The sequence below is a fragment of the Camellia sinensis genome, chromosome 5 (genome assembly GCF_055761805.1).
Source record: "Camellia sinensis isolate YWXY chromosome 5, ASM5576180v1, whole genome shotgun sequence".
Classification (NCBI taxonomy): domain Eukaryota; kingdom Viridiplantae; phylum Streptophyta; class Magnoliopsida; order Ericales; family Theaceae; genus Camellia; species Camellia sinensis.
Window position 1 is genome coordinate 178,075,565 of NC_138965.1, and position 12,849 is coordinate 178,088,413.

The 12,849-nt window shown below is 34.9% G+C and overlaps 2 pseudogenes across 2 annotated transcripts in view; one reads left to right on the forward strand and one right to left on the reverse strand.

The window, feature by feature from the left end:
* Nucleotides 1-648, forward strand: part of LOC114259893 (jasmonoyl--L-amino acid synthetase JAR4 pseudogene) — a 177,925-nt pseudogene extending 177,277 nt beyond the window's left edge. Inside the window, exon 3 of the transcript XR_014331200.1 lies at nt 1-648. The product of XR_014331200.1 is annotated as a jasmonoyl--L-amino acid synthetase JAR4 pseudogene (transcript).
* A 5,002-nt stretch (nt 649-5,650) lies between these two features.
* On the reverse strand, nt 5,651-12,489 carry LOC114259899 (jasmonoyl--L-amino acid synthetase JAR4-like; annotated as a pseudogene). Its single transcript, XR_014330553.1, has 4 exons — nt 12,029-12,489; nt 11,814-11,915; nt 10,328-11,142; nt 5,651-6,203 (listed from the first exon to the last, which is right to left on the reverse strand). The product of XR_014330553.1 is annotated as a jasmonoyl--L-amino acid synthetase JAR4-like (transcript).
* Between the last annotated feature and the right edge of the window lie 360 nt (nt 12,490-12,849).

Below are 12,849 nucleotides of genomic sequence, written 5' to 3' on the forward strand. Positions count from 1 at the left end.
GTTTGTATCGGTATAGGCTCGGAGATGTGGTTAAGGTAGTGGGCTTCCACAACTCTACTCCAGAACTCCAATTTATCTGCAGGAGCAATCTTCTCCTCACCATCAACATCAACAAGAACACCGAGAAAGATGTACAACTATCTGTTGAAGCAGCAGGAAAGTTGTTTTCCAACGAAAAACTCGAAGTAGTTGACTTCACGAGCCACATGGACTTATCAACAGATCCTGGTCACTATGTCATCTTCTAGGAAGTGAGTGGGGAAGCAAGTGACGACCTTCTGAGGGAATATTGCAATTGCTTGGACCGGTCATTTGTAGATGCGGGCTATGTGGGCTCACGTAAAGTTAAAGCCATTAGAGCGTTGGAACTCCGAGTTCTTAAGAGGGGAACCTTCCAGAAGATTCTAGAGCACTATGTAGGGCTTGGAGCTGCTGTCAGCCAGTTTAAAACGCCGCGGTGCGTAGGGCCTGCTAATAGCACTGTGTTGCAGATTCTGTGTAACAATGTTATGAAGAGCTACTTCAGTACTGCTTTTTAGTTGAATTAGGTAAAATTTTACTGTTTTTAGTGTACTACATTAGATATGTTGGATAGTATGGTTCTCAATAATATGCTTCAAATGGTTTAAAAAAAAGAGTTTTCTTTTACCTCTTGTTCTCATCATTTATGCAACTCTACATGTTTCTATGTCCATATTTGATTGCTATGTGGGTGCCCAAGTCCTTAGCCAGTTGCTTGTTCACTTGCAATGAGGGCCATTACTCAATTAAATTTTTTTAATTTTTGGTTTAGTTAACAGAGAATTTTTTTTGTTAAATTTTTCGCTCTGTCAAATTTTTTTGTTAATTTTGTATTGTAAACCATATAAAATTGATAAGCATCATAAAATTATTCACTGTGTTTGGTTTGAGTTTTTTGAATTAAGTTTTTTGAAAATTTAGTTTTTTGGTTTTCGTATTTTTTTGTTTTTAGTGAATATTTTTAAAATTTTAAACATTTTTTTTTTATTTTTTTAGATGCACCTTAGTTAGATGTATCTAAAAAGTAAAAGATTTGTGAAAAAATATTTTAAAAATTTAATAAATACATAAAAATACAAAAAATGTACTGAATTCTCGTATTTTTTTTTTGTATTTTTGAAATTTAGTGAATTTTTAAAAGGTTTTTTTCACAATTTTTTTACTTTTTAGGTATATTTATGTTAGGTATGTCTAAAAAATAAAAAAAAATTCAGTAAAAACAAAAAAACACGAAAAATAAGAAAGTAGAATTTTCTGAAAAGTGTTATTGAAAAAACACAACCAAGCAAGCTGATTAATTTTAATCTAGGTGTTAATTGTCGGAGCATATCAAAGCTTGAGCATGACATAAAATGTAGCACTACTAAGTGTTATAGTCCAGTGGTTGTGTGTATGTGTAAATAAAATAAATAACAAAATAAAATTAAATAATCTAGAGAATAATTAAATGAATTAATTTCTAGATTAATAGTTTACAGTAATTATAAGTCGAGGCTTGTGTTAAACACAATCTCCTTAAAGTAGATTTCGCCCTCACTCTTGTATTTCGAGATTTAACAACGTCTGCTGCCCAGGATGCAACAATTACTACTTGATTTGTAGCACTATAAAATCAAGTCTGGCGAACCAAATAATGCTGTAACTCTATTTATTAGAAACGAAATAATAGACAGATGCAAGAGCATAGGAGGAGGAACAGAAGAAGAAAAGAAAAAATTCGATGAAATGAATTGATGGAATGTTAGGCTATTTATAGCCTAACATGTACCTATACGGGTTGGATTTGGTGGCAGTTCAGACATGGCCGGAAAGGTGCAATCGGAACAACACCGGTTCGGAAAGGAGGCGACTAGAAAAATTTGAAAATTCAAATTTGAAATTTTGGAGCAAATTTTGAATTATTTCTATAAAGAACAAAAATTTCCCGCAAGAATTTTGAAAAATTCAAACAAATTTTGTTCAAAAAATTAAAGTTAAGACCCGACCTGGTCGGACGGCAATGCTCGTGTAGTGATTTTGGGCCAAGCCCACTTTGTCCATAACTCCATTCCTTACAAAACTTGGGGTGCCCCTTGGGGCTCATCGCAAGTGTAGCAAGCCAAAGTATATATATTCAAATAAATCTTTAAGCATTTTCTATGTGGGACAAGTACATTTTACAAACGTGTAAGAAACTCACTTAAAGCCATTTCCATGAACTCGAAAATGTGTGTTGAATTCTCATTCATTCGGAAATGGTTTTGAGCAACTAAATACATGATGTTATTGACTACGTGACATTAAATATGAACCTAATTAGAAATGTCAAAAATAACACTTGGGTCCTACCTTAATTAATACTCAAAATTAGCAAAAAATAAGTTCGTACAAAGCCATTTTCCAATACTAAGTTGGTTGGTCTGAAATCTGGTTGAAAACCAATAAAGGAAGAGGTTGGTGCTTTGAGGGGTTGTGCATGTGATGTTATTTGGTTACATTTGAGTGATCACTTATTGGATTCTCGTTAGATGATAATAAGCCTCCTAACTCTGGTAGAAAGGTTATTCTATGCAGCAGGTTGCAAGTTTGACCCTTGTCCTTGTTGTGCACTTTCTATCCCTCATGACACGAGAAAGGATCCTCTAGAGTGATTTTTTCCTAAAGTTTCCTAGAGTGCTACATTGTGTGGTTGAGATTTACTGGTAAGTCACATCAATTTTTCTGATGTGACTTGCTAGTAAATCTCAACCACACAATATAACACTCTAGGAAACTTTAGGAAAATTTCACTCTAGAGGATCCTTGGTGTCATGACATGGCCTCATGAGTGACCCTTGGTGTCATGGGGTGTGCATGACCGGTGGCTATTAGCGATGCACATTGATGATTTGATTATGCATTATTGATCTGTTAATATACCCTTGGTTAAGGGCAAGGGCGTATTAGCACAAGGTTGGACAATTAGGTTGTGGCATGTGACGTGTAGAATGTTCATTCGTGAGCCCACCAGTGTGGTTTGATGCTTTGATCACATGAATCTCAGTTGTGCGAGTGCCTTGTTTGTGATAACGGCCTATTTTGAGAAGTGGGTTAAAAGTCACTTCTCAATTTTTAATTCACTTCCCTTTCTCACAAAAAAGTCAAAAAATAGTTTTTAACCATCTTTTCAAAACATCCCAACATATAGTCTTAATTGTGAAGGTTTTTTTTTTTTTTTAGCAATTTTAATAACACAACCAATGCTTTTTAACCAGGGAAGTCTCCCATGCTCTAGTAAATGACTATAATTCCCATCTTTAACCAAGTTGTAAAATTGGAAGATCATGAAATGATGAACTTAAGATAGAGATCATATTGTATGGTGATAGACTTGAATTACATTTAGCTTTACCATAGTTGATAATCATCTCAAAAGCTCTTTCCACTGCTAGATGATTGGTCTGTGTACAGTTAGAAACCATACAAAATTATAGATTTGTGATATAGGATGTGAACTATTACAATACAATTAGGTAGTACTATACAAATAAAATTTATATAATATTTTTATTTAAAATGATGCGACAGTCTTAACACCTATTGTTTTAATACAATTACCACCTCTAGAATATAATTACCACAATATTCAGTATATAATTTTGTATACATGTAAATATTTTGGGCAGGGCTTCCCTTCCGTTTAGGTTTGTGGAGTTTATTTTGTTTTTGACGATTTTCATTTTGTTAGAATCTTTATGTTTATTATCCACATATAACAAATAAAAAAATTAATTGATCTGATAATTGTAATATATTTAATTTGTCAAAAAAAAAAAAGTGTATGATCTCTTATTCAAAATATACTTGTCGTTTATTTATTATTAGACAAATGTAATAAATTAAACATGATACGATTATCAAATTAATCTAAAAAATTTTTTTAAATAATATACACAAAAACATCGTGTATTTGGTTGCTCAAAACCATTTCCGAATGAATGAGAATTCAACACACATTTTCAAGTTCATGGAAATGGCTTTAAGTGAGTTTCTTACACGTTTGTAAAATGTACTTGTCCCACATAGAAAATGCTTAAAGATTTATTTGAATATATATACTTTGGCTTGCCACACTTGCGATGAGCCCCAAGGGGCACCCCAAGTTTTGTAAGGAATGGAGTTATTGACAAAGTGGGCTTGGACCAAAATCACTACACGAGCGTCGCCGTCCGACCAGGTCGGGTCTTAACTTTAATTTTTTGAACAAAATTCGTTTGAATTTTTCGAAATTCTTGTGGGAAATTTTTTTTCTTTATAGAAATAATTCAAAATTTGCTCCAAAATTTCAAATTTGAATTTTCAAATTTTTCTAGTCGCCTCCTTTCCGAACCGGTGTTGTTCCGATTGCACCTTTCCGACCATGTTTGAACTGCCACCAAATCCAACCCTTATAGGTGCATGTTAGGCTATAAATAGCCTAACATTCCATCAATTCATTTCATCGAATTTTTTCTTTTCTTCTTCTGTTCGTCCTCCTATGCTCTTGCATCTGTCTATTATTTAGTTTCTAATAAATAAAGTTACAGCATTATTTGGTTTGCTAGACTTGATTTTATAGTGCTACAAATCAAGTAGTAATTGTTGCATCCTGGGCAGTAGACGTCGTTAAATCTCGAAACACAAGAGTGAGGGCGAAATCTACTTTAAGGAGATTGTGTTTAACACAAGCCTCGACTTATAATTACTGTAAGCTATTATTCTGGAATTTAATTCATTTAATTATTCTCTAGATTATTTAATTTAATTTTGTTATTTATTTTATTTACACATACACACAACCACTGGGCTATAACACTTAGTAGTGCTACATTTTATGTCATACTCAAGCTTTGATTTGCTCCGACAATTAACACCTAGATTAAAATTAATCAGCTTGCTTGGTTGTGTTTTTTCAAAAACACTTTTCAGAAAATTCTACTTTCTTATTTTTCTTGTTTTTTGTTTTTACTGATTTTTTTTTTAATTTTTTAGTCATACCTAACATAAATATACCTAAAAAGTAAAAAATTGTGAAAAAAACCTTTTAAAAATTCAATAAATTTCAAAAATACAAAAAAAAATACGAGAATTCAATACATTTTTTGTATTTTTATGTATTTATTAAAATTTTAAAATATTTTTTCACAAATTTTTTACTTTTTAGATACATCTAAGTAAGGTGCATCTAGAAAAATAAAAAAAAATGTTTAAAATTTTTAAAATATTCACTGAAAACAAAAAAATACGAAAACCAAAAAACTGAATTTTCAAAAAACTCAAACCAAACACAATGAATAATTTTATGACACTTATCAATTTTATATGGTTTACAATACAAAATTAACAAAAAAATTTGACAGAACGAAAAATGTAACAAAAAAATTCTCTGGCTAACTAAACCAAAAATTAAAAAAATTTAATTGTGTAATGGCCTCATTGCAAGTGAACAAGCAACCGGCTAAGGACTTGGGCACCCACATAGCAATCAAAGATGGACACAGAAACATGTAGAGTTGCATAAATGATGAGAACAAGAGGTAAAAGAAAACTCTTTTTTTAAAACCATTTCAAGCATATTATTGAGAACCATACTATCCAACATATCTAATGTAGTACACTAAAAACAATAAAATTTTACCTAATTCAACTAAAAAGCAGTATTGAAGTAGCTCTTTACAACATTGTTACACAGAATCTGCAACACAGTGCTATTAGCAGGCCCCACGCACCGCGGTGTTTTAAACTGGCTAACAGCAGCTCTAAGCCCTACATAGTGCTCTAGAATCTTCTGGAAGGTTCCCCTCTTAAGAACTCGGAGTTCCAACGCTCCAATGGCTTTAACTTTACGTGAGCCCACATAGCCCGCGTCTACAAATGACCGGTCCAAGCAATTGCAACATTCCCTCAGAAGGTCGTTACCTGCTCCCCCGCTCACTTCCCAGAAGATGCATAGTGTCCAGGATCTGTTGATAAGTCCACGTGGCTCGTGAAGTCAACTACTTCGAGTTTTTCGTTGGAAAACAATTTTCCTGCTACTTCAACAGATAGTTGTACATCTTTCTCGGTGTTCTTGTCGATGTTGATGGTGAGGAGAAGATTGCTCCTGCAGATAAATTGGAGTTCTGGAGTAGAATTGTGGAAGCCCACTACCTTAACCACATCTCTGAGCCTATACCGATACAAACCTGCGAGTTTACCATATAAATTTAGTAATTCGTAAGTTTTGGTTGAAATTGTGTGTTTTACAAGTCACAATAACATAATAGGAGCCAAAAGAAATTGGTGTTGGGTGTATGCACATCCAAGTTATAGCGACCCCAGTCTTTTCCCATTTGATTATTGTATCCGGACTTAGGTTCCGTAGCTCTTGCCATTGTATTATGTTTGTTACCGTCCTTTAATTTCTTATTTCTGAGTTGGGGGATGCAATGGGCAGGTTGTAGCAGGTTGGTTGAGCTTGGGAGCAAAGGGTTGCTGCCCAGAATTTTGACCCTTCGCTCGAGCGAGACGTTCTTTGCTCGAGCGAGCTCTTTGTTTTGGTCCGTCGATCAAGCCAGGGTTTATTCGCTCGAGCGAGTATTGCGTTTTGTAGTCAGGCCTGAAAGCAGAGGTTTTTGGCTCGAGAGAGCTTTTCTTCGCTCGAGCGAGTTAGTTCGTTATTCGCTCGAGCGAGAGTTCCTTCGCTCGAGCATGTGTCTGGTTACAGACCTGAGGGATTGAGTTCTTCGCTCGAGCAAGATTTATTTCGCTCGAGCGAGCTTTTGGGTTGTTGGCTCGAGCAAGGTTTCCTTGGCTCGAGCGTATCTTTTTTGTGTCTGGTCGCTCGAGCGACAGAGGCTTCGCTCGAGCGAGCCTGTCCAGTTTATATACGCAGCAGCGGGTTTTGATCAGTCTTTTTCATCTCCTTTTTATTCCAAACCCTAGGTCCGACTTCTCTCTCTCCCTAATCACCTTCTCTCTTAGATTTGATCCACTTAGGGAGTGTTTCTACCCTAGATCCTTCATTAAAAAGATAGAGTGAGTCGAGGGCTTCCATTTAATCTGAATAGTTGGCGATTTGGAGCACTTTGGTATTTGGGTATCATCTCTGTCTTCTCCATTTGGGTTGTTTTCTTCGAGGTAGGGATTTCCTACTCCATTTGATAAGTTTTGTTCTAAGTTTTGGTATTTTGATATGTTGGGGTTACTTTGTTAATTTTGGGAAAAACCCTAGTTGTAATAATTAATTAATTTGTATAATTAATTTAAGGGAATTGAGGAATTTGGTTAAATTCATGAATTTGGGAAATTATTGATTAAATGGTGTAGTTGGATAATTTAAATCACTCGCCTATTGAATTGTTGTCATAGTTATTCCCAAGTCTAGAAATAACTGTTTGGGCTATCGGTGGAGGATAGTCGTGATTGTTGTAGACAATGCATGTGGATTAGGTATAACTGAAACTAATCACATTAGTTGAGTCATTAATTTTGACTGTTGAATTAATACAGACATTATGTGTATTGATTGTGTGATGTATGTGTTATGTGTTTACATACTTTGTTTTGTGTGGGAGGAGATAGGGGATGTACTCCACGGTTTAGGGGAAGATAGGGGATGGACCTCTAAACCGGATTTTGTTTGGGAGGAGATAGGGGATGGACTCCATTAGCATCACTTTTATGTGTGCTTATTTATATTGAAGTGTTTTGTTGATACAGCACTAAAATGTGTATCAATCTGGAAGTATGAAGTGTTTTGATTTGAGCTTGAGTCTCATTTGTTTGTTGATATTGGAAGAATGTGAATATGATATATATATAATTCACTGTTGTAAGTTTGGCCAGGTTCTGAGCCATGTTGATAAAATTGGAAAGTAAAACGTGTCTTAGACAATAGTGTCATGAGACTGTAAAATGAAGTAATGAATTATCTTGGTTAACCATCTGTTGAATGCTATTGCTTTATTCATTGCTTATAGGTGGTTTAGTATATTTCTACTGGGCTGTGGCTCACTCTTTATGGGAACATCATTTTCAGGTTCAGGTGATAAGCTACCTCCAAGGACTTAGCTTGGAAGGACTTGGACTTTGAAGACTGTTTCTAGTTATTTGTTTTATTTTATTGTTAGTACATGTAAACACTCAAGCCTAGGGCTTTATTTATATTTGAGTTAGAACTCATACTTTTGTGTCCAAGTGTTGGCTTGGAAAGATGTAAGCCGTTAGGGCATTTAATTTGATGTTACATATAACGTTTTTGTTTAGTAAGACTCTGATGAATATTATAATGAATTATTGAAATGTTTTCTTTAAATAATGCATGTCATTGATATATATAATGGGTTAATTTTGAGGGCGTGACACAAGTCCTGGTGAAATTTGAAATTAAAATGCTAAGTAAATGTAATTAAAAGCTGCCACTTTGATTTTAAAAACTAAAGAAAAAGGGAAATCCTCTCACAAAATGAATTTTTTAATACGGCAAAACTAAGCAGTGTTTATTGGTGAGAGCATGTGGGCAAGCTTTCATATAAATTTCCTTTTTCTTTTGTTTTTATACACTCCCAGCCGCACAATGTGGCGGAATTTCAAGATAGGATCGTATAGCTAAGAATGTATCAAGACAGAGTGACAGATTTGGGTACAGAGGATCATTGGCTGTCAAACTCCCAACACATTTCACACATAGAACATTTAATTACATTTATTGCAAAAAAATAGAGAAAGAAAAGAAAGTTCAATGGGAAAGCATACACAATTCAAACCTAGAACATTTAATTATATTTATTTCAAAAAAAGGAAAGAAGTTCAATAGGAAAGCATCTATTACAACTAGAAATTGAAATAATCAAATGTTCTTATCGTCATCTAGAGGAAAAAAAGAAAAGAAAAATTGAATGTAGATGGAGGAGGAAAAAGTTAGAAAAATCATAATTTGAAATAAAAAAAACTTGAGCAGTAACATAGAGGCAATTTTGGCATAAGAAAATGTGACATAGAGGTTCACATCAAGTGAATTGTGCTCCTTATATAATATAAGCGATAGAATAGATATACAAAGTTCATATATAGAATTCATGTGCATACGGATTTATGCAAGTAATTGAAGAAAATTAAAAATGAAACAGGGTCACATCGGTGAAACCACAGATATTTGCAGAGAGAATTCAGTTTCCAATCCTCACGAATACAAAACTATTCCACAAGGCATCTTTTAATTTGTTAGTAGTTTAGCATTTAAATTAATGTACCACCAAAGCATAGTGGTGACATACACATGGAACCAAAAACAAATCAATAAACTATCCCTAGTACACATGGATAATCCAAGAAAATTTGACTATCGTACATAGGGGACATAGAAGAGAGCACCTACTGATATTAAACCCTTTAATAATTGGAGGAATCTAATATTAAGATGTCAACCATGAGATGCATAACATATAAGTTATAGCATTCAGAACAAATTATAGATATTTGTGTCTTAACCGACCAGTTTGGTCATGTGAGCTAGTAAAATGGAATAATCTCATTCATATTCCACGGGATAAACCAAAAGATTGAAAAATACAAGACAGTATGGGGAGAAGTCAGAACTGCACAAGGATAGAGCTGTTGTAACTGTATCCAGCACTCACATGGTGAGAAGTAGAGCAAATGCTCATTCTGTTGGAATAAAAACCTAGTTTAGTCATGTGAGATGGTGAAATGGAATAATCTCATTCATATTCCAACGGATAGACAACCAAAAGACTGAAACAAATGAGACAATATGGAGAGAAGCAAGACCTGCACAAGAATAGTTCTGTTCTAACAGTATCCAACACCCACATGGCAAGCATTTTGGTACTCAACTCTAGTTTATTGGCTTAAAATAAGCCCACAAATAAGATAGTGCTTAAAAAAACTAGTTCCTTTGGCATATTTTTGGCTTTTAGGATTTCCTAATGGCTTTTTAAAGTGGCTTAAATTGATTTTTTGGTGGGAAATGAGTATGGCAAATGACTTGAAGCTTTTTAAGCAAAATAGGCTTATAAGTCATCCCAAACGAAGGGAGGTGAGGGGTTTCAAACAATCACTAAATGGATGATAGTGAGTTTTATAAACCAATGGCTCAATGCATAGATGGTTATACTGGTTCAAATAAAATAATTTCCTAAACCATTGACCATATTTTTTTTTGATAGTCTAATGTCATCAATATGTAATCTTTTCATGTGGAAAGAGCCATAAATTCTGAAAATTTGTTGACGTGTAGGAAGCAGGCATAATTTCTAATATTCATTTTGACAGGCTTTCACACTATCCAAAAAAAAAAAATTAGTACCTGCAAAAGTAGTGAGGATGATCTCATACTCTTCACCAACTTTGACTTCAGTCAGACCCACTGTCTTAGGCTCTATGGAGAGAAAGGAGGATTCGATTTCATCTTGCTTTGGAACCTCAACATTAGGAATAAATTCAAAATACCCAATATTAGGCAGCACAGCGAAAATGGCCAACTCAGGGGGCAATTTCGGGTTCACATTTGCTCCAATCCATCCCTCAGAAGACCCATAATCAGCACTCAGCAGTGGCAGCTCACCCGCATAGTGCCTCAATTGTTTCAAATAAGGTTCCATTGACCCGGTCATGATCCCATAAATGTACTTTGCATTGGGAAATAGCTCCGGTATTAATCCATACCAATTACTTAATCCCGAGCATTTTTTATGGATCTTATCAGCTAATTCTGGGTTTGGCTTGAGCAATTTCGACATAGCTGTTCGTATGGATGGGACAGTGATTTGGCTGGTGAGAACCCCTTCTCGGATGTTAGTACAGAGTTCTTCCCAAACTTGTTCAAAGGTTCGGAAAGCATAAACAATGTTGTGGGCAAATGTAGAGGACACTACTTGGACTTCATTCCAGTAAATGAGTCCGCTTAGAAGATGGTAGTATAAGGATTGCTGGAAGTCGGGACCAAATATCACTTCATCAGGGCTACAACATTGGGTCCGCATAGCCTTCATTGTATTCTTGAACAGCGAACCACCGAACACGTTCGTAGTAGCAGTTCCTGCAGCCAGACCCCCTTTCGTTTTGAATTGCTTGCTGTTGTAAATGAACTGCAAGGCCTTTCCATTCCCAATAGGAAATTCCCTGCAAACCAGTAGTTCTTCACATCAGCAGATATCTTATTAACGTCATGCACAAGGGAGGAAAAGTAGAAACACATTAAACACTAATATGGGCAATGCAAAGAATTTTAAAACATAAGGAAAGGTGGATGAGAGAGTTTGTGTCCATTTGTATGGGTGTGGAATTTCCAAACCAATGGCTCAAATTTGTTTTTGGATGTTCGGAAGAATGAGAGAGAGAGAGAGAGAGAGAGAGAGAGTATACACACATGCCTCACAAAGATTAATAACCGTCTTAGAAACTTCTACACAGAGGATGAAAAAACAGTAAAATCATTTAATCAACTGTAAGACTACAATTGGCAAATGGGGAGAATTTTAAAACAAAACTTGTCATTGCCTAGTGACGAGCATTAAACAAATTGAATTCCCTAAAAAAAAAGGAGCATCTTGATTGTGGAAATGTCAAAGTCGGAAAAATGCCTAATTGACATATTCATGAACACTTTGTATATTGTTGATTCCTCCAAACAAAGAAAACAAAATTTAATAGACAAGTGAAATGTAACTTCCAAAACATCTAATAATCACCCACAATTCCAACCAAATATTTTTAAGGTCAACTTGAAAGAGAAGGGCATCTTATGCTAATATGAACTAAAAATCATTTTGCAATAAACAGAGGAATATAACCTGTTTCTAAATGCAAAAGATGTCTTATATATCTGCATAGTGGATTCCATCAATTCGTTATTGAATGGGACAAACTTGGGCTTTCCCTGAGTGGTGCCAGAACTGCAAGAAACAAAGAATTGACAGACGCTATGAACTTCACATCCAAACAATTTTTATCAGAAAAAAAAGTCACTAAAAAAAGCATCAAGAAAATAACAATTAATTACAAGTACCTTAATGAGATGGTTGTTATTGGTTTTCCAGTAAGGATGGGGGAAGTATCACCATCCACCATTCTCTGAATGTAAGGTTCCAAATCCTTGTGAGTGACGAGGGGGACAAAAGCCTTGAAACTCTCATGGTCAGTTCTTCCATTAAGACCCCATTTCTTTAAGTACTCTGTGCTACCATTTTCTTCCAGTATTTTCGGCAGGGTCTCTTTCTGAACTCTCTCAGCATCATTTGTTAGCATCTCGAATTCTTCTATGACTTCCTCAGGGTCAAATTTTGTGTCCATCTTCTCCAACATCCTCACATACTTTGAATGGCTTGCTACAATTATCAAAGGACTTATTGAGAAATACTTAATATGTAATTCAACACAAAACCAATTTTGAGAAAGTCTACATGACTTCTAAAACATGAGCATACAATTCGAAGAAGCAATTTCGACAAAATGTAGAGAACATAGTAACACTATTTCACTTTTGCAAAACACTGCAAAAAAAAAAAAAAAAACAATTTGATTGATAAAAAAAGAGGAAGAAATAACACAAGCCTTTTAGAGAGAGAGAGAGAGAGAGAGAGAGAGAGAGAGAGAGAGAGATGTTAGTTTTTATTTTCTTGGCTCATTTTTGAGTTGGAAGAATATGGAATGATGGAAGATCCTTCGGGGGTTCGCATTATATAGAAGTTCCAGAATGCCGTCCACCAAAAGTGCCAAATTGTTTCCAAATATTACCCCCTGAGTTTTGTTTGAATTACGAAAACACCACTGTTGTTGTCTAATTACATATTTGTCCTTCAAGAATGCTTGATATTACGATATGACCGC